Source organism: Indicator indicator, chromosome 2 (genome assembly GCF_027791375.1).
Source record: "Indicator indicator isolate 239-I01 chromosome 2, UM_Iind_1.1, whole genome shotgun sequence".
NCBI classification, from domain to species: Eukaryota; Metazoa; Chordata; class Aves; order Piciformes; family Indicatoridae; genus Indicator; species Indicator indicator.
Window position 1 is genome coordinate 34801804 of NC_072011.1, and position 13195 is coordinate 34814998.

Sequence of the window (13195 nt, forward strand, 5' to 3'; positions counted from 1 at the left end):
GTGTATGGGTATGGTAAGGGGATGTGTTGGAAGCAGCAGAGAAAGTAATTGGCTGTCAATTAGTCGCATCTAGGGTATAAGGGTGTTTTTATCCTGGGAGGAACTGAGCATCTATAACCTAGAAAATGCTCTAGGTGCAGGATGAGATGGGGAATGGAAAGGACAGTAGGAAAGGGCCTGCAGTGAGAAATGCAGCTCAGAGATCAATGGGAAAAACAGTAAGTTAACCCAAATACAGTCTCAGAGCTGATGGGGTAAGGGAGACTTTCAGGGGACTGTGTAACTGTGCTCCACAAAGTCGCTGAGATTAAGACTGAAAATGATTCATTCAAAAATCACAGGTAGAGTTTTGCTTTGAATTTTAATTTTTACTTGTCTCATCAAGTTTAAATCTTCCTCTCTACAGATTTTGTTTGTTCAGCTGAGACAGGGTTTAGACCTCAAAAATTTTTGATGTCTTGGTTTGTGCTCACCTCTCAGAAAAGTTTGGGACAGTGCTGTTTCAGGTTTGGCAAAGCCAATCTCTCTTTATTGCCTTTTAGGAATTAAAATATTTTGGTCAAATTGGAAATAAAAATTTTCCAAGTAAGAAAAAGTATTTTGCTGAAAATGAAAAATCTTCTTTGGTAAAACAACTGTCTGATCAAAGTCTTTATGAGGAAAGACCACTGATCATAGCTCAACCTGATATCTGAAGTTTTAGGCTTTTCCTCCTGATTTTAAATTTTGACTTTCCATAGTGAAAGATAAGATGCTATGATATGGAGGTGGCTTGATATTGAGAAATCGAAGGGGGGAAATATTGACAGAAAAGTGTTGCCTGAAGGTGCAAGAATACACAAGTAGGATGTATGGATATGAAATCTCCACCTAGTTCAACAAATCCACAGGTCATAGAAGTCTAAAATCTGTCTATTGCCACCAAAATAGAAATTATTTCAAGAACCCAGATTTTCCTCTTTAGCTGATGTTCTTTAAAGTTTTGGGGTTTTCTGCTGTTAAAACAGAGGAGCAGGATAGAACTTTAATCATCAAACTAAATTTCATTGGTGGCAAAATAGGTGACAGATACAATAAGACTTTTCTTTTTGACGTACTGCAGCATGCCACCTTTGGCTAATTATTTGCCAGGTTGCTGCCTCTTGAAGCATACTTTATTTATAAAATGTACAACTTTATTTTCATTTCGTATTTTAGTTTGACTCTCTCTCTCACAGCCTGGTTTATTCACCAAGTTTTTTGCCTTTTCTCCATCCTCTTTAGTGTTTGGTCTATGCTGTGGTCCATGGTTCTAGAATATTTTATATCCTGGTTTCCAGAATATTTTATATCCTGGTTTCCATATGGACCATTAATAGAGGCTGTTCCTTATTTAGGCTCTGCCAATATGAGTCACAATATTTTCCAATAATTTACCCAAAAGCTTTTCAGAGATAGTATTTCCTAAGGTGATACTACTTTTTCTTACCAATAGATTAAAATTGTGTCTTTTAAATAAAAAAGTCAGCTAATTCTTATTTTAAACACCATTCACTTAGCTTTCCAACTTGTATATTGGTTTGCTAGACATTTATATGCAAAAGATAAACAATGAAATGTCAAACTTCATATTTCCTTACAAGAAGATGGCAGGGGAAAGGAAGAAAAATGGTGTAAGGTTAAAAACTAATTTTTCTGAATTTTTTTGCTGCTTTCACTCAGTTCTCTCAGAACTGAGAAAACAGCAGCTGCAGAGAAAATTACTTATGGCAAACTTTTGAATACAGTAGCAATAAAAAGAAAAATGCACCTAAAAATTACAGTCGAAGCATAGATCTGCCAAAAGGTTTTCTGAACAGGTTTTTTTTTTTTTTTTTTGTGGTCACACTGCAGTCAAGTGTAACTGGAGCATTGCAATAGAAATTGTTATCTGGGTTATTTATCAAGTTCTCAAAAATGTTTTGTGGAGGCTGAAATTTCTGATACTATGTCTATCCTGAAGTTGTATCCTTTTAAGTGAAAATTTTCAAAGTTATATAACTTCTGATCAAGAAATATTACAAAAAATGTACACCAAAAAAGAAAACCCCAAACAAACATAAACACCAAGCAAAAAAACAAACCAAGCAACCAAAAAACCCCAACCAACCAAATGAAAACAAAACCAAACAAAACCCATAACATGGAAAAAAAAAAAAAACAACCGAAAAAATACCCCAATCCCCAAAACAACTCAACAACAAAAGGGAAACCACAATCAAACTTAGCAGGGTATATTTTGAGTTTTAAAATGTTCCTGTTAACATTGTCTTATTATATATTTAGCATATCACTGATAGTCTATGCTTTTCATTCATACTTTGGAAACTCTTGAAAGATAAGCAAAAGCTTGCACTTTTACATATGATCAGTAAGAAAGCCAAGAAGAACTGACATATATCCCCTAATACTTTTTTCAATGTTGTTTGAAAAAACATAAAATATTTTGAATCTTGCTATCTTCCTGTTCAGCATCCTCTTTATCTATACATATATTTCTTTTACTGCGTGTTGCTCTCTGTATGTATATTGGCAGATAATGCATAGCTGCTCTATGAAAGTTGCATCTTCTTGGGAAAACTCTTAAGGGATCACACCACCAAACTTCAAATACTTTTTTTTTCTTTTTTTTTCCTCCCTTGGAGCAAGTGTCTTGTAAAGAATATACATTTATTAACTCTTTTCTCATTAATCTATCATTATTTCCCCCCCTCACACACACTCTGGTGTTTTTTATATATTTCAAGGTAGAGATATTCAATATTGAGTGCACTATTCCAGTCTAGCATTTTTGTGAGAGAAATAAGTAGTATATTCTTTTGGCAGCCAGCAAAGGATCACAGGATGTTAGGGGTTGGAAGGGAGCTCAGGAGATCATCGAGTCCAACCCCAATGCCAGAGCAGGACCATAGAATCTAGCACAGGTTGCACAGGAATTCAGCCAGATGGGTCTTGAAAGTCTTCAGAGAAGGAGACTCCACAACCTCTGTGGGGAGCCTGTTCCAGTGCTCTGTGACCCTCACAGTGAAGTTCCTCCTCATGTTTAGGTGGAACCTCCTGTGCTGTAGTTTATATCCATCGCCTCTTGTCCTATCACAGGGTTCAACTGAGCAGAGCCTGTCCCCTCCCTCTTGACCCCCAGCCCTCAGATATTTATACACATTTATTAAATCCCCTCTCAGTCTTCTCTTCTCCAGACTAAAAAGCCCCAGGGCTCTCAGTCTCTCCGCATAAGGCAAATGCTCCAGTCCCTTAATCATACTTGTAGCCTCCACTGGACTCTCCAGCAGCTCCCTGTCCCTATTGAACTGGGGAGCCCAAAACTGGATGCAGTATTCCAGGTGAGGTCTCCCCAGGGCAGAGCAGACCTCCCTTGATCTGCTGGACACGCTCCTCTTAATGTACCCCAGGATACCATTGGGTCTACAGAACTATTGCCCAGACCTGATGACTTTTCCTAGGAACCAGGAAAAGATAGCTTGTCGTACGAATGAAAGGATAAAAGAGATCAAAAGGGAACACCTAATATAACCATACAGAGTGAATTCTTGAAAGGTTATGATCCATTTAATTAAAAGTAAAAATAAGTTAAGGAACTGCTCAGCACGGCAATCAAATGTGGAATTTGCAAATCCTTGGTATACAAAAGTATAATTATTTATCAGAAAATCTCCTATTGGTGTGGACAGCAATGATCCACCTTCAGGACTACAAATTCATCTTTTCTTTACAGCTATGAAATATGCCCTAGCTCATCACAGTAAAAAAAAGCAGTCAGTTCTGTAAGAACTTCAATGTTTTAAAGAAAAGTTATATTACTGTCAAAGATTAATAGCCCTTAGATGCTGGTTCAAGTCACTAATGAGGCAGAAATACATTTGGAAGGCCACAGTTCCATCTTCCCTTTCTTTGGGTACAGGTGACGTTCTGACACTTGTTTTTTTGCTCCAGCTATGGACATGTTTCTGTTCCTTCATGTTTGCTGTTCCAGAGAGCCTGGGCAACCTTGCAAAGATTTACCTAAGTGGAGGGGAAATAAACTGTCTCTGTAAACAGCGGTGGTGGGGCGAAGGAGGAAGGAAGAGAGAGGGGCAGATATAGGTTCCCTGTAAATGTGTACATAAGGTATATATTGCTCACAAGGTCATTCTGTCCCTTGCCTTTATGAAGAGGCATGTCACTGTGTCAGGGGTGTGAGCAGAGGAGAGTTCATGAGCAGGACCAACATAATGATAAAATTCTGTAAGTCTCTGCTATCTTGCATCACACTAAGCTTGAGAATTTATTTTGGCTGACTTTATTCAACCCCTTAACTCCCACGATAAATCTTTGACACATTAAAAATAATCTACAAACTCAAAAAAAAATGCACTCATGTCTCAAATGTAAAATTTGCCCATTCCCGTAAGAATAGCAGCTAAGCTGGCACCTGGTGTGTCACACTGTGTATATCTAGATGAAAGGGAGATTCCTGGCCAGCATGTCTCCACAGCTCATTGATCTCCCTCTGCAGAAAGACTGGTATGTCTCCCTACAGACTCCTCAGCAGGATGATTTAAAACTTGCTGTTGAGCAATTTCAAGTCTGGCATTGGATATCTGTATGTTGCACAGTGAGGAGCATATTGGTAAGCTGCCACTTCTGCTTGCAGAGGAGGGCATTGAATCCCATAGCACAAGTAATGTCCTCTCAGTAATTTAAGGGATATTTTGTTAACGCTTATAATAGGAACCAGTGAGTCAGAGTTGAGAGTGAGAAATCAGACGACATGGGAATACACTCTTGCAAAGAAATGTGGAGATGGAAGGACAGAGAAGAAAAACGTATATGGAGTGGCAACATGAGAGAGAAATCATGAAAACGTGGCATATATTTAGTGAGGTCACATATTGCTTGGCATGCTGCTTTAATGTGAAATAAAATTACCAAGTGTTAATAAGTATGGGTACATAGATTTTCTGAAAACTTTAATCTCAATGTCTTTATTACTCTCTAAATTGAATTACCTGCTGGTAGGCTTGGTTTTACAACTCATAATGGCATTTCAAAACAGAATGTAATTTATCTGACTTTTAATTGAATAATTAAAAGTATTTTAATTGAATAATTAAACGTATCTTCAATTTTTAGAGCATTTCAAAATTTTAATTTAAATAGCTTTCTGATCAGAAAATATTGTTAAAGGCATTACAAGGTCTACTTAAATGAAGCCCAAACGCACCACAGATTTGGAAGCTAGGAATTGTCCTTTGAAGCAGTGCCTCACAGAGACACAATTTGCTGTCCAGCTGGCAAAGGTTGTCCAACATTTAAGTACCTTCTTTTTTTCTCTCTTTGTGCACTTGTGGTAATTAGTCCTTTTCTCAATGAAAACACAATCTTTTGGCTTAAGGAGGAGAGCAGTAAATTTCATCTATAGTATTGCTTTGGGGGGAAATTTTGTGAAAAATTGAAGCATTTGGAAATAAGTTTCTCAATGTAGATCTTTGGTGTAAATTACTTTAAAATAGTTTGACATTTTTAATTAATACTGTGTTTTGTAAGGCAGAAACAAATATTTTCATTTGCAACTGTAAGTCAAGTGGTGCATACAAATAGTAAACTTGAACAAAGTGAAAGATCTAGTGAAAAATTAATTCAAAATCCGTGATTTTTTCTGAGTTACATGAGGCCAGATTCCAGAATGCCACCACATAATCAGTGGAAAGGTTTTCAGCAGTTTATTTACCTGATGATGTTGTATCATGCTGGCGTGTTACATTGCATCCTAGTCTGTATGTTGTGCATAAATGGAGATAAACACCGTAATGAAGTTTGCAGCCTGTTTTCATAGTTGCAGTGTCAGACTCAGCGTGAAGAGTTTAGGATATAGTGAGTGGGACATAATTCCTACTATACTGTTATCTCATCATGTTTTTTAATCCTTTCATGTTTACCACTTCTTGCAAAGCAGAATGACAGTTGCCTGTGATAAAAATGAGCTCAACATATGCAACAGATACTTGCATATTGGTGAAAAACAAACCAAACAAACAAACAAACCACCACTAAAGATTTTAAATAGAATTTTTGACAAGAGTTGCTACACTTTGTATACTTGTGAAATGTTTTCATTCCCATGCAAAGTGATTACTTTGGCATTTGAGCTAGAATAAAATATTGGTATATTTTACTCATGAATAGCACTTGTCATTAAATTAGTTCCCAAAAGTTTTGAGAGGATTACAGAGACTTAAAACCTACTGTAACCCAGACTAATCCTGAACTACTGAATATGTTCCTTGGTTGCTGAGAGGCTGCCAAACTAGTGCATGGAGATGACATAATGTGGTATGAGTACAGAGAATAGTCTCAAACCTGGAGTTTTTAAACATTTTTGGGAAAATCCTCACTGTGTCTGCAGTCATTTTGAGTCACTACATAATTATGAATGGACATCTTGTTATATCATTATTTTCACCAGATGCAGCAAAGTTGAAGGCACTGCAGATCTCTAGCACTGTGACTTTCTAGATGACTTATACATTCTTACAAATTTTTTTTTCTAGTGATCTGTTCCCTCAATTCTAATCTTTGCTCATACTGTCAATCTTGTAACTATCAATTTTTTCCCGTGTAGTAGCCCCAGCATACCCAAATGTAGCAAATTATCTGACCAGGGTGTGTCTCCGTACCCTCTTTAAGGCAGTCTCCTTCTCCATGAAGTCTGTTCACTGAGACTTTTCTCATACTTTTTTTTACATGTTGCATTTTTTCTTTTTTTACCCACCTGCTGCTTCAGAATACTTTACAGCAAGCATATAGGTTCACATTTCCATTCACTCACGAGTTTCTTTTGCTTGAACAACCTGGCTTCATCTCCAAGAAAAACGACGGGAGGTGATGACTATCTTTTCTTAGAGCAACCTCAGTTTTCATATGCAAGGAATATAGAAAAATTATCTCCATCTTGCCTGTAGGTAGCCAGGTATAGCCTAAAATACTGGTCACTTTAACAAGAAAAACCCAGACCTATGAATTTGATGGCAGAAATCAGTAAATGTATTGAAGTGGGTATACACACATTTGCATTTTATTAGAATCATAGCCATCCATAACAGTTTAATATTTTCTCATTACATTTTCCAAGTGAAATTTTCTTTCACACTGAAGTTGTCCACTTTAAAACTATTCCATATAGTTGTGTATTCCATATCTGTATATTTCTGCACAAATAAGAGCAGAATCCCCAGGTCAAGAAGAATGATTGCCAGACAGAACTGAGTGAAACTGAGTACTTCTGAACTGAAATTCTTTCAGTATGTTTTGAAGTGTGTTGTGGATTACAGTAAGACTGCAAATGGAAAGCTCTTACTGTCACTTCAGTTGGCCAATTTCAGTTGGCCTTGAAGTCTTATTTTAGGGTTTGACATGATGCATACTGAAGAAAATCTGAAATGTATTCCCCAGTGTGCTCTACACTGTTGATAGAGGAGGGACCTGATTCAGGGTCATGCTACAGGTTAGTCTGGGTTAAGTGGCAAGATTAAACCATTTTCATCTATTTGTCCTTGGTCCTCTCTGTCTTTCAGCCAGCCACTGTCTGCTTTGTGGTCCTTGAAGTAACCATGCAAAGAGCTGGCAGGGATGCCAGAACAGTCTAATACATAATCTCTTTGTTGGTAGGCAGAGGTTAGGTTTCATCAGTCAGTTTGATGGGACCAGGTACATTACAATGCGCTTCTTATCTGTATAAAGTCTTTGCAGTCAGTTACTGAATCATATCTATGTCATCACTTCAACTTTGTTGGAGTGAAAGTAAAAACTCCACATTTTTACTCTACTTTTATGCTGGAAAATGTTATTTTCTTTTCTGTTTTTGTTTGTTTTTCTAAACTCCTAGCAAAAAATAATTTTGATATTTTAGCTACTCAGTTGAAGAATAAAACATAGGCACATTGCCCTGGAGAGCTTTCAAAAAACTGTTTTAAAGTTTTCTGCTCTTGAAGTCTTCAAGATGTCTGGCACTTGATATTTTTTACTTAGGATTTTTTAATTAATTTTTATTTGTGAAGGTACTACTATTATTATTATAAATATGTTCTTTGCAACCCAGAGAAGCATACATAAAATACTTTGGTAACACCCAATATATTTATATTAAATATATACAATATTTTATTATATATATTTATATATATAAATATAGATTTATAAATGTATAATATTTATATTATCATATATCATATATATATGATAATAAGTACTTAGTGTAAAGATATTGGCCTCAGCTTTGGTTAAATTTTTGGTTAAAAATTACAGAATATCTGCACAAAAATGCCTTTTGGGGTTTCAGAAACTATGCTGTCAGCCTGTAGAAGGAATGTCTGTCTGAGTTCATCAGGGAAGTTTTTGTGAGCAGTTCTGCTATCTATGGCATATAATCTTTCAGCCTTCCCACTGTCATGTTTTCGTTAGTGAAGTGTAAGGCTACCAAGCCTGGATGGAGCCAGTAGGAAATGAATCTGCTGCAGATACTTCAGACAAAATTACTATGGTTTAGTGTCAGGAAAGTGGCTTTCCCCATCAGTGGATTGAATGATGACAGAAAGTCTTTAAGCCTTGATAAGGTTGTGGCCAGGCTCACTTTTGGTCTAGAAGGTACATAAAGATACTCAGTCTTTTGCATTTGTAAGGATGTCTGGTTTCTTTTTACTGTGTGCATGCCAAAGTGTAATTTGCTTATTCATTTTACAGACTGTCCTTATACTTAATCATAGTTTGTGTATGTTTGCCTCACAATACATGTGAGGTAGAAGGAGGAGAAAGTGCTGAAGAAGAGTTTTTATTATGATGGAAATAAGAAACTACTTTCTTTGTAACCATTTACAGTTTTTAAACTCAACGAATCTTACTAAGCAGCAGATTTTGAGATCTTAATTCCTGGGCTTAGCAAGTGAGTGGCCGTGAATTCACTTGGTAATATTTTTAACTGATCCATGGATGGTCCCTTTGTGTATACCCTCCATGTTTTCTTGTTGTTGGGACTGTTTATAAGCATATCTTTTCTGAAATAATGCAAGCAATACTTAAGCTAAATTCAATGTTTAAGGAGATATATTTGTCCAGATTTGATTATGACCACTCTTACTAAGTATTATAGAAGCTATAGAATATTCTTACATTCTCGTTAAGATAAAATCAAGAAATTAGTTGGGAAAATAAGTAACAGGCAAAAATTGCTAAATGTAATGGAGCTGATGTTATCTTTCCTATGAAACTTATACAGTCACTTTGGCATGAGCTGGGACAGGAGTTGATAGTATATGAACCAAAGGTGGTTTATTGAAAGAAAGGGAGTTTGAGAAGCATTTGAAAAGTCTGAAGTGAGATAGTTTGAACATCATTCTAGCACAGAAGTCTAGCACACAGTTATTAGTCTCATCACACTTATGAAGTTAACCATACCACCTGGCTTCTTCAAGAGCACAGCATGTCCCTTTGTCACCTCCACTGTACCCACTCTCAGATCATGGCTTGAGCATGTATCCTGCCTTTGTGTATTTGGTTGCACTTGAGAGCAGTGACTCTATAAAGGGACCGAACAGTTCCTATAACAGGAAGTATTAGTAACATAGAACGTAATAATTTAACAGATCTTCATAATAATAAATCAATCTATACACATGTCTGCCTTTGTCTAAGGACTCAGGAACTGGGGAGCACCCACCTTCTCAACTCCTTTTCCATAACCTCCCTCTGTGGCAGCCTGTGTTTCCACAGAGGGTCTGACAATTGAGTCTTCTCTTCTTTCTTGGGAATGACTTTTTAACTGTTTCCTACTCTTTGAGCTAGTTGTACTCTTCACTGGCAGAGCCAGCAGTGTCATGTTGGCCTGGAGCTTGGAAGTGTGTCATTGTCTGGCATTGCTTTCCCTTTTGTGACTGTTAGGAGGCTCAGATTTATTACTCGTGTTGTTTTTTGGTTTTTGTTTTTTTTTCCAAATATCCTCCTCCCTTCTTTCAAGGAAGTGTAATTAATTAATTTATTTATTAATGAAACTCTAACTCATCGTAGCTGAATAGTTAACCCAGTCTTCCTGGGCTATGACCCCTAACATTTGTACAATTTTTGCACCTTTTGACCTTAGGCTAATATCCTGCACCTCCACATTGATCAGGGTCTCACTGAAGTCAGTGGGAAATAGTTCAGGAAAAACTTGAGCAAGAGGAAGGTACCCAGGAGTTTGCCACTGTAAGAAATATGACTTGAACGAGGCATGAGTTAACAGAAGCAAGGTGAATTTGCCTAAATCTGGTTAATTTCCTGGGTGGGAAGATGAAAAATCATTCAGGGCCAGTGAAGAAAGCCTAAGAAGCTGATAAAAAAACTGCAGTGACGGTTAAAAGTTGTTTTCAAACTGAATTAAGACTATTGCCCTAACTTCAAAGGTAACCTTTTATTTGCTTTTCTAGATCTTGCTGTTTAAGTGGTACTGATGTTCATATCAAAATAGATCCTTTTGCTCTTTCAGAATTAGGTTATTTTAATTTTACATTTAATAAAATCCTAGTTTAGGTGACTGGTAAGTCTTTCACACTGTAGAAACTAGAACCAGTTCTGCTGGTTTATGATTGAGCACTGTGGAAAGCTGATGACTGCCTTTGCATTTTACCAGTCTGCTGACTTGAATTATAGATACAGTTGTAGATCTATAGAGATGTTCCTGCCTCCAGTTTTAACATGATCATAAACTAAACCTCCTAGCAATGAGCCTTTGGTGTGTGCTATCTCGACGTTGCTAAGGACATTTCTTGCAGAAGAAACATGGGTTTAGGTCATATTGTCTTCAGTGAGGCACTATCCAACTGCTTGAATCTTCCTGCACTGAGATCAGGACAGAGGCTGGAGACAGTGAGCTGTCCCAAACCAACACAGTGAGTCAGTGGTATGGTTGGAACTGGAACTGAGCGGCTGCTAGCTCTCAGCTTTGTCTTCAGTGCATTAGGGAGTAATACTCCTGCATTCACATTGGTATGAATAAATAGGCTGAAACTCCAAGGAATTTCAGAGAAGTTTCTCTCCTAAGAAACTTGAGGACTGCAACCATACTAGTAAGACCAGAACATCTTACATAATCTTGGAAAAATGGGTTGTACAAGTCTAAAATTGTCATTTATCAGTCTGGAAGTTGTGTATCATTTTTTCAAGCTCAAACTGAGGGAGTTACTAGCTTTTTGCTGTTTCAAGCAGAAACAGCTTTTCTCCAAATAGCTATTTCTCCAATAGAAGCTGAACATTTACAGATGTTATACTGACAGTGACACTAAATGGGATCTGCTTTTTCAAAAATAACCCCTATCACTGCATTATCAATGGCTCCATTCCACATAAGGATTTTTGTTTTGAATTAACATGAGACCCACAGAGAGCTGTGCTGTCTTGTAATCTGGTATTTTAGGCCAGCAGTGCATATTCTGTCTTGGAACTGGGATATTTAGATGGGACAAAGACTGGAACTAAAGATTCCCTGACATTTCCTGAGAATAACATCTTGATCTGTTTGAACTGGTTTGGTAAATATTTTTTTTATGTTACATATGCTGTCATCTGCACAATGGGTCTGAGTGCCTGCATATATTACATTGCTTCTATAAAACAATAATTTTTATAACCTCAATAGTATTTGTACAGTCCCCAGGATTTGATACTAGTTTACTCCCAAATAACATTTCATTTTTTAATTTAAATAATGTCTAACAGTGAAGATAGCCAGTTGTTGTTGTAGTTGAAAAAATGAAATTATATAATAGACATGCTATTTTATATCTGATTTTGTAAGAGTGTCTTTTGATGGATTGGAATGTTTCTGATTGGAAAAGATCTTGGGATTAAGTAGACATGAAGCAGAAGAAAAGGTGGCATTTTGGGAAAAAGATTATGTCCTTGTCCTGTTACACTCTCTGCCATTCCCGTCATTCCCATGATTTTGTATTTAAAGCTATCACCACATTTTGCCTGCCACTTTTACTGAATCTATTGAAATGTTTTAAAGGTGAAATTACTTGGCTATTTGACATTTAACAGATAGGAAGTGTAATAGCTTGAAAATAACAGATTTGAAAGGCTTTTTCTTCCCCCCCCCCATCTGCACACAATAGATGCCTTCCTACATATAAGGCCATCAAATGAGGGGAGCAGCTTGTTGGAGGTGCTGGAAGAGAAATTATGGTTAAACTAACTTTTTAGAGTATAAATTTGAAGCTTATGGAAAGCACAAGGTGTGTCTGGTGAAGTTGGATAAAGGAGAGATGAATGTGAAGGCTTTTTTTTAATGCACTTAGCAGACCCAGATGGAGTCTTATTTTCAAAATCTGGCCCTTTTCACGCACAGAAACTAATATATAAAAATAATAGTAACACAAATCCTGATTCTCACATTGCCCTATGTAGCCTCAGTGAAATAGCAGACATGCAAGTCTGGAAGAGATGAACCGCAAGGAAATAGCCAAGGATGTATCATTTCTTCAATATCGTTTTACTGTTGTTTCTTTTTTTCACTGTTGGATAACGATGAAAAGGCAGAGTAAGTGCTGTCTGAAGTCTATATTGTTGGCAAGAGCAAGCCAATTTAATATTTTCATTTTTGTTTTCTACTTTCTTATTTATAAATAATATTCTCATCTCATTAAAAAAAAATACACATCTCATAGTATTTAATGCCATCATATTGAAAGTTTTGTGTAAGTCTTTAAAGCTTCATTATTTAAATCTGTATTACCAGTGTTTCAATAAACATGTGTGTTTGTAAACTTGATCTACAAAACGAGTAAAAATGGTAAAGATTTTATTGTGTGCAGATTGGTTCTAGTAGGCTCCCAGATGATATAACCCTCTGCCTATAGTTTGTTGCTTAACTACATGAAAAAAGGACATTTATCTCATAAGAAAACCGTGGCATTTGGTGACATTTCACAAGGCCCTTATTTGGTGCAATTTGCCAAGTCAGGAAGCACTAAGAAGTGGCACCTCACTTCTGGAACATGCTTTTCTATTCACATCCAGGCAGCCCAAGTACATTCATCTCTGGTGGTCCTTGTAAGCCTTGCAGCTAACTCTCAGAAGGAGACAAGCACAGTGCACCACCTTGGTTGTAAATATCATGCTCCATGGCAGTTTTTCATTTTCACTTTAAGTT

At 36.8% G+C, this 13195-nt stretch overlaps 1 protein-coding gene across 1 annotated transcript in view; it reads left to right on the top strand.

The window, feature by feature from the left end:
* FMN2 (formin 2) overlaps nucleotides 1-13195 on the top strand; it is a 168377-nt gene that overhangs the window by 152499 nt on the left and 2683 nt on the right. The gene's annotated exons all lie outside the window — the stretch shown is intronic.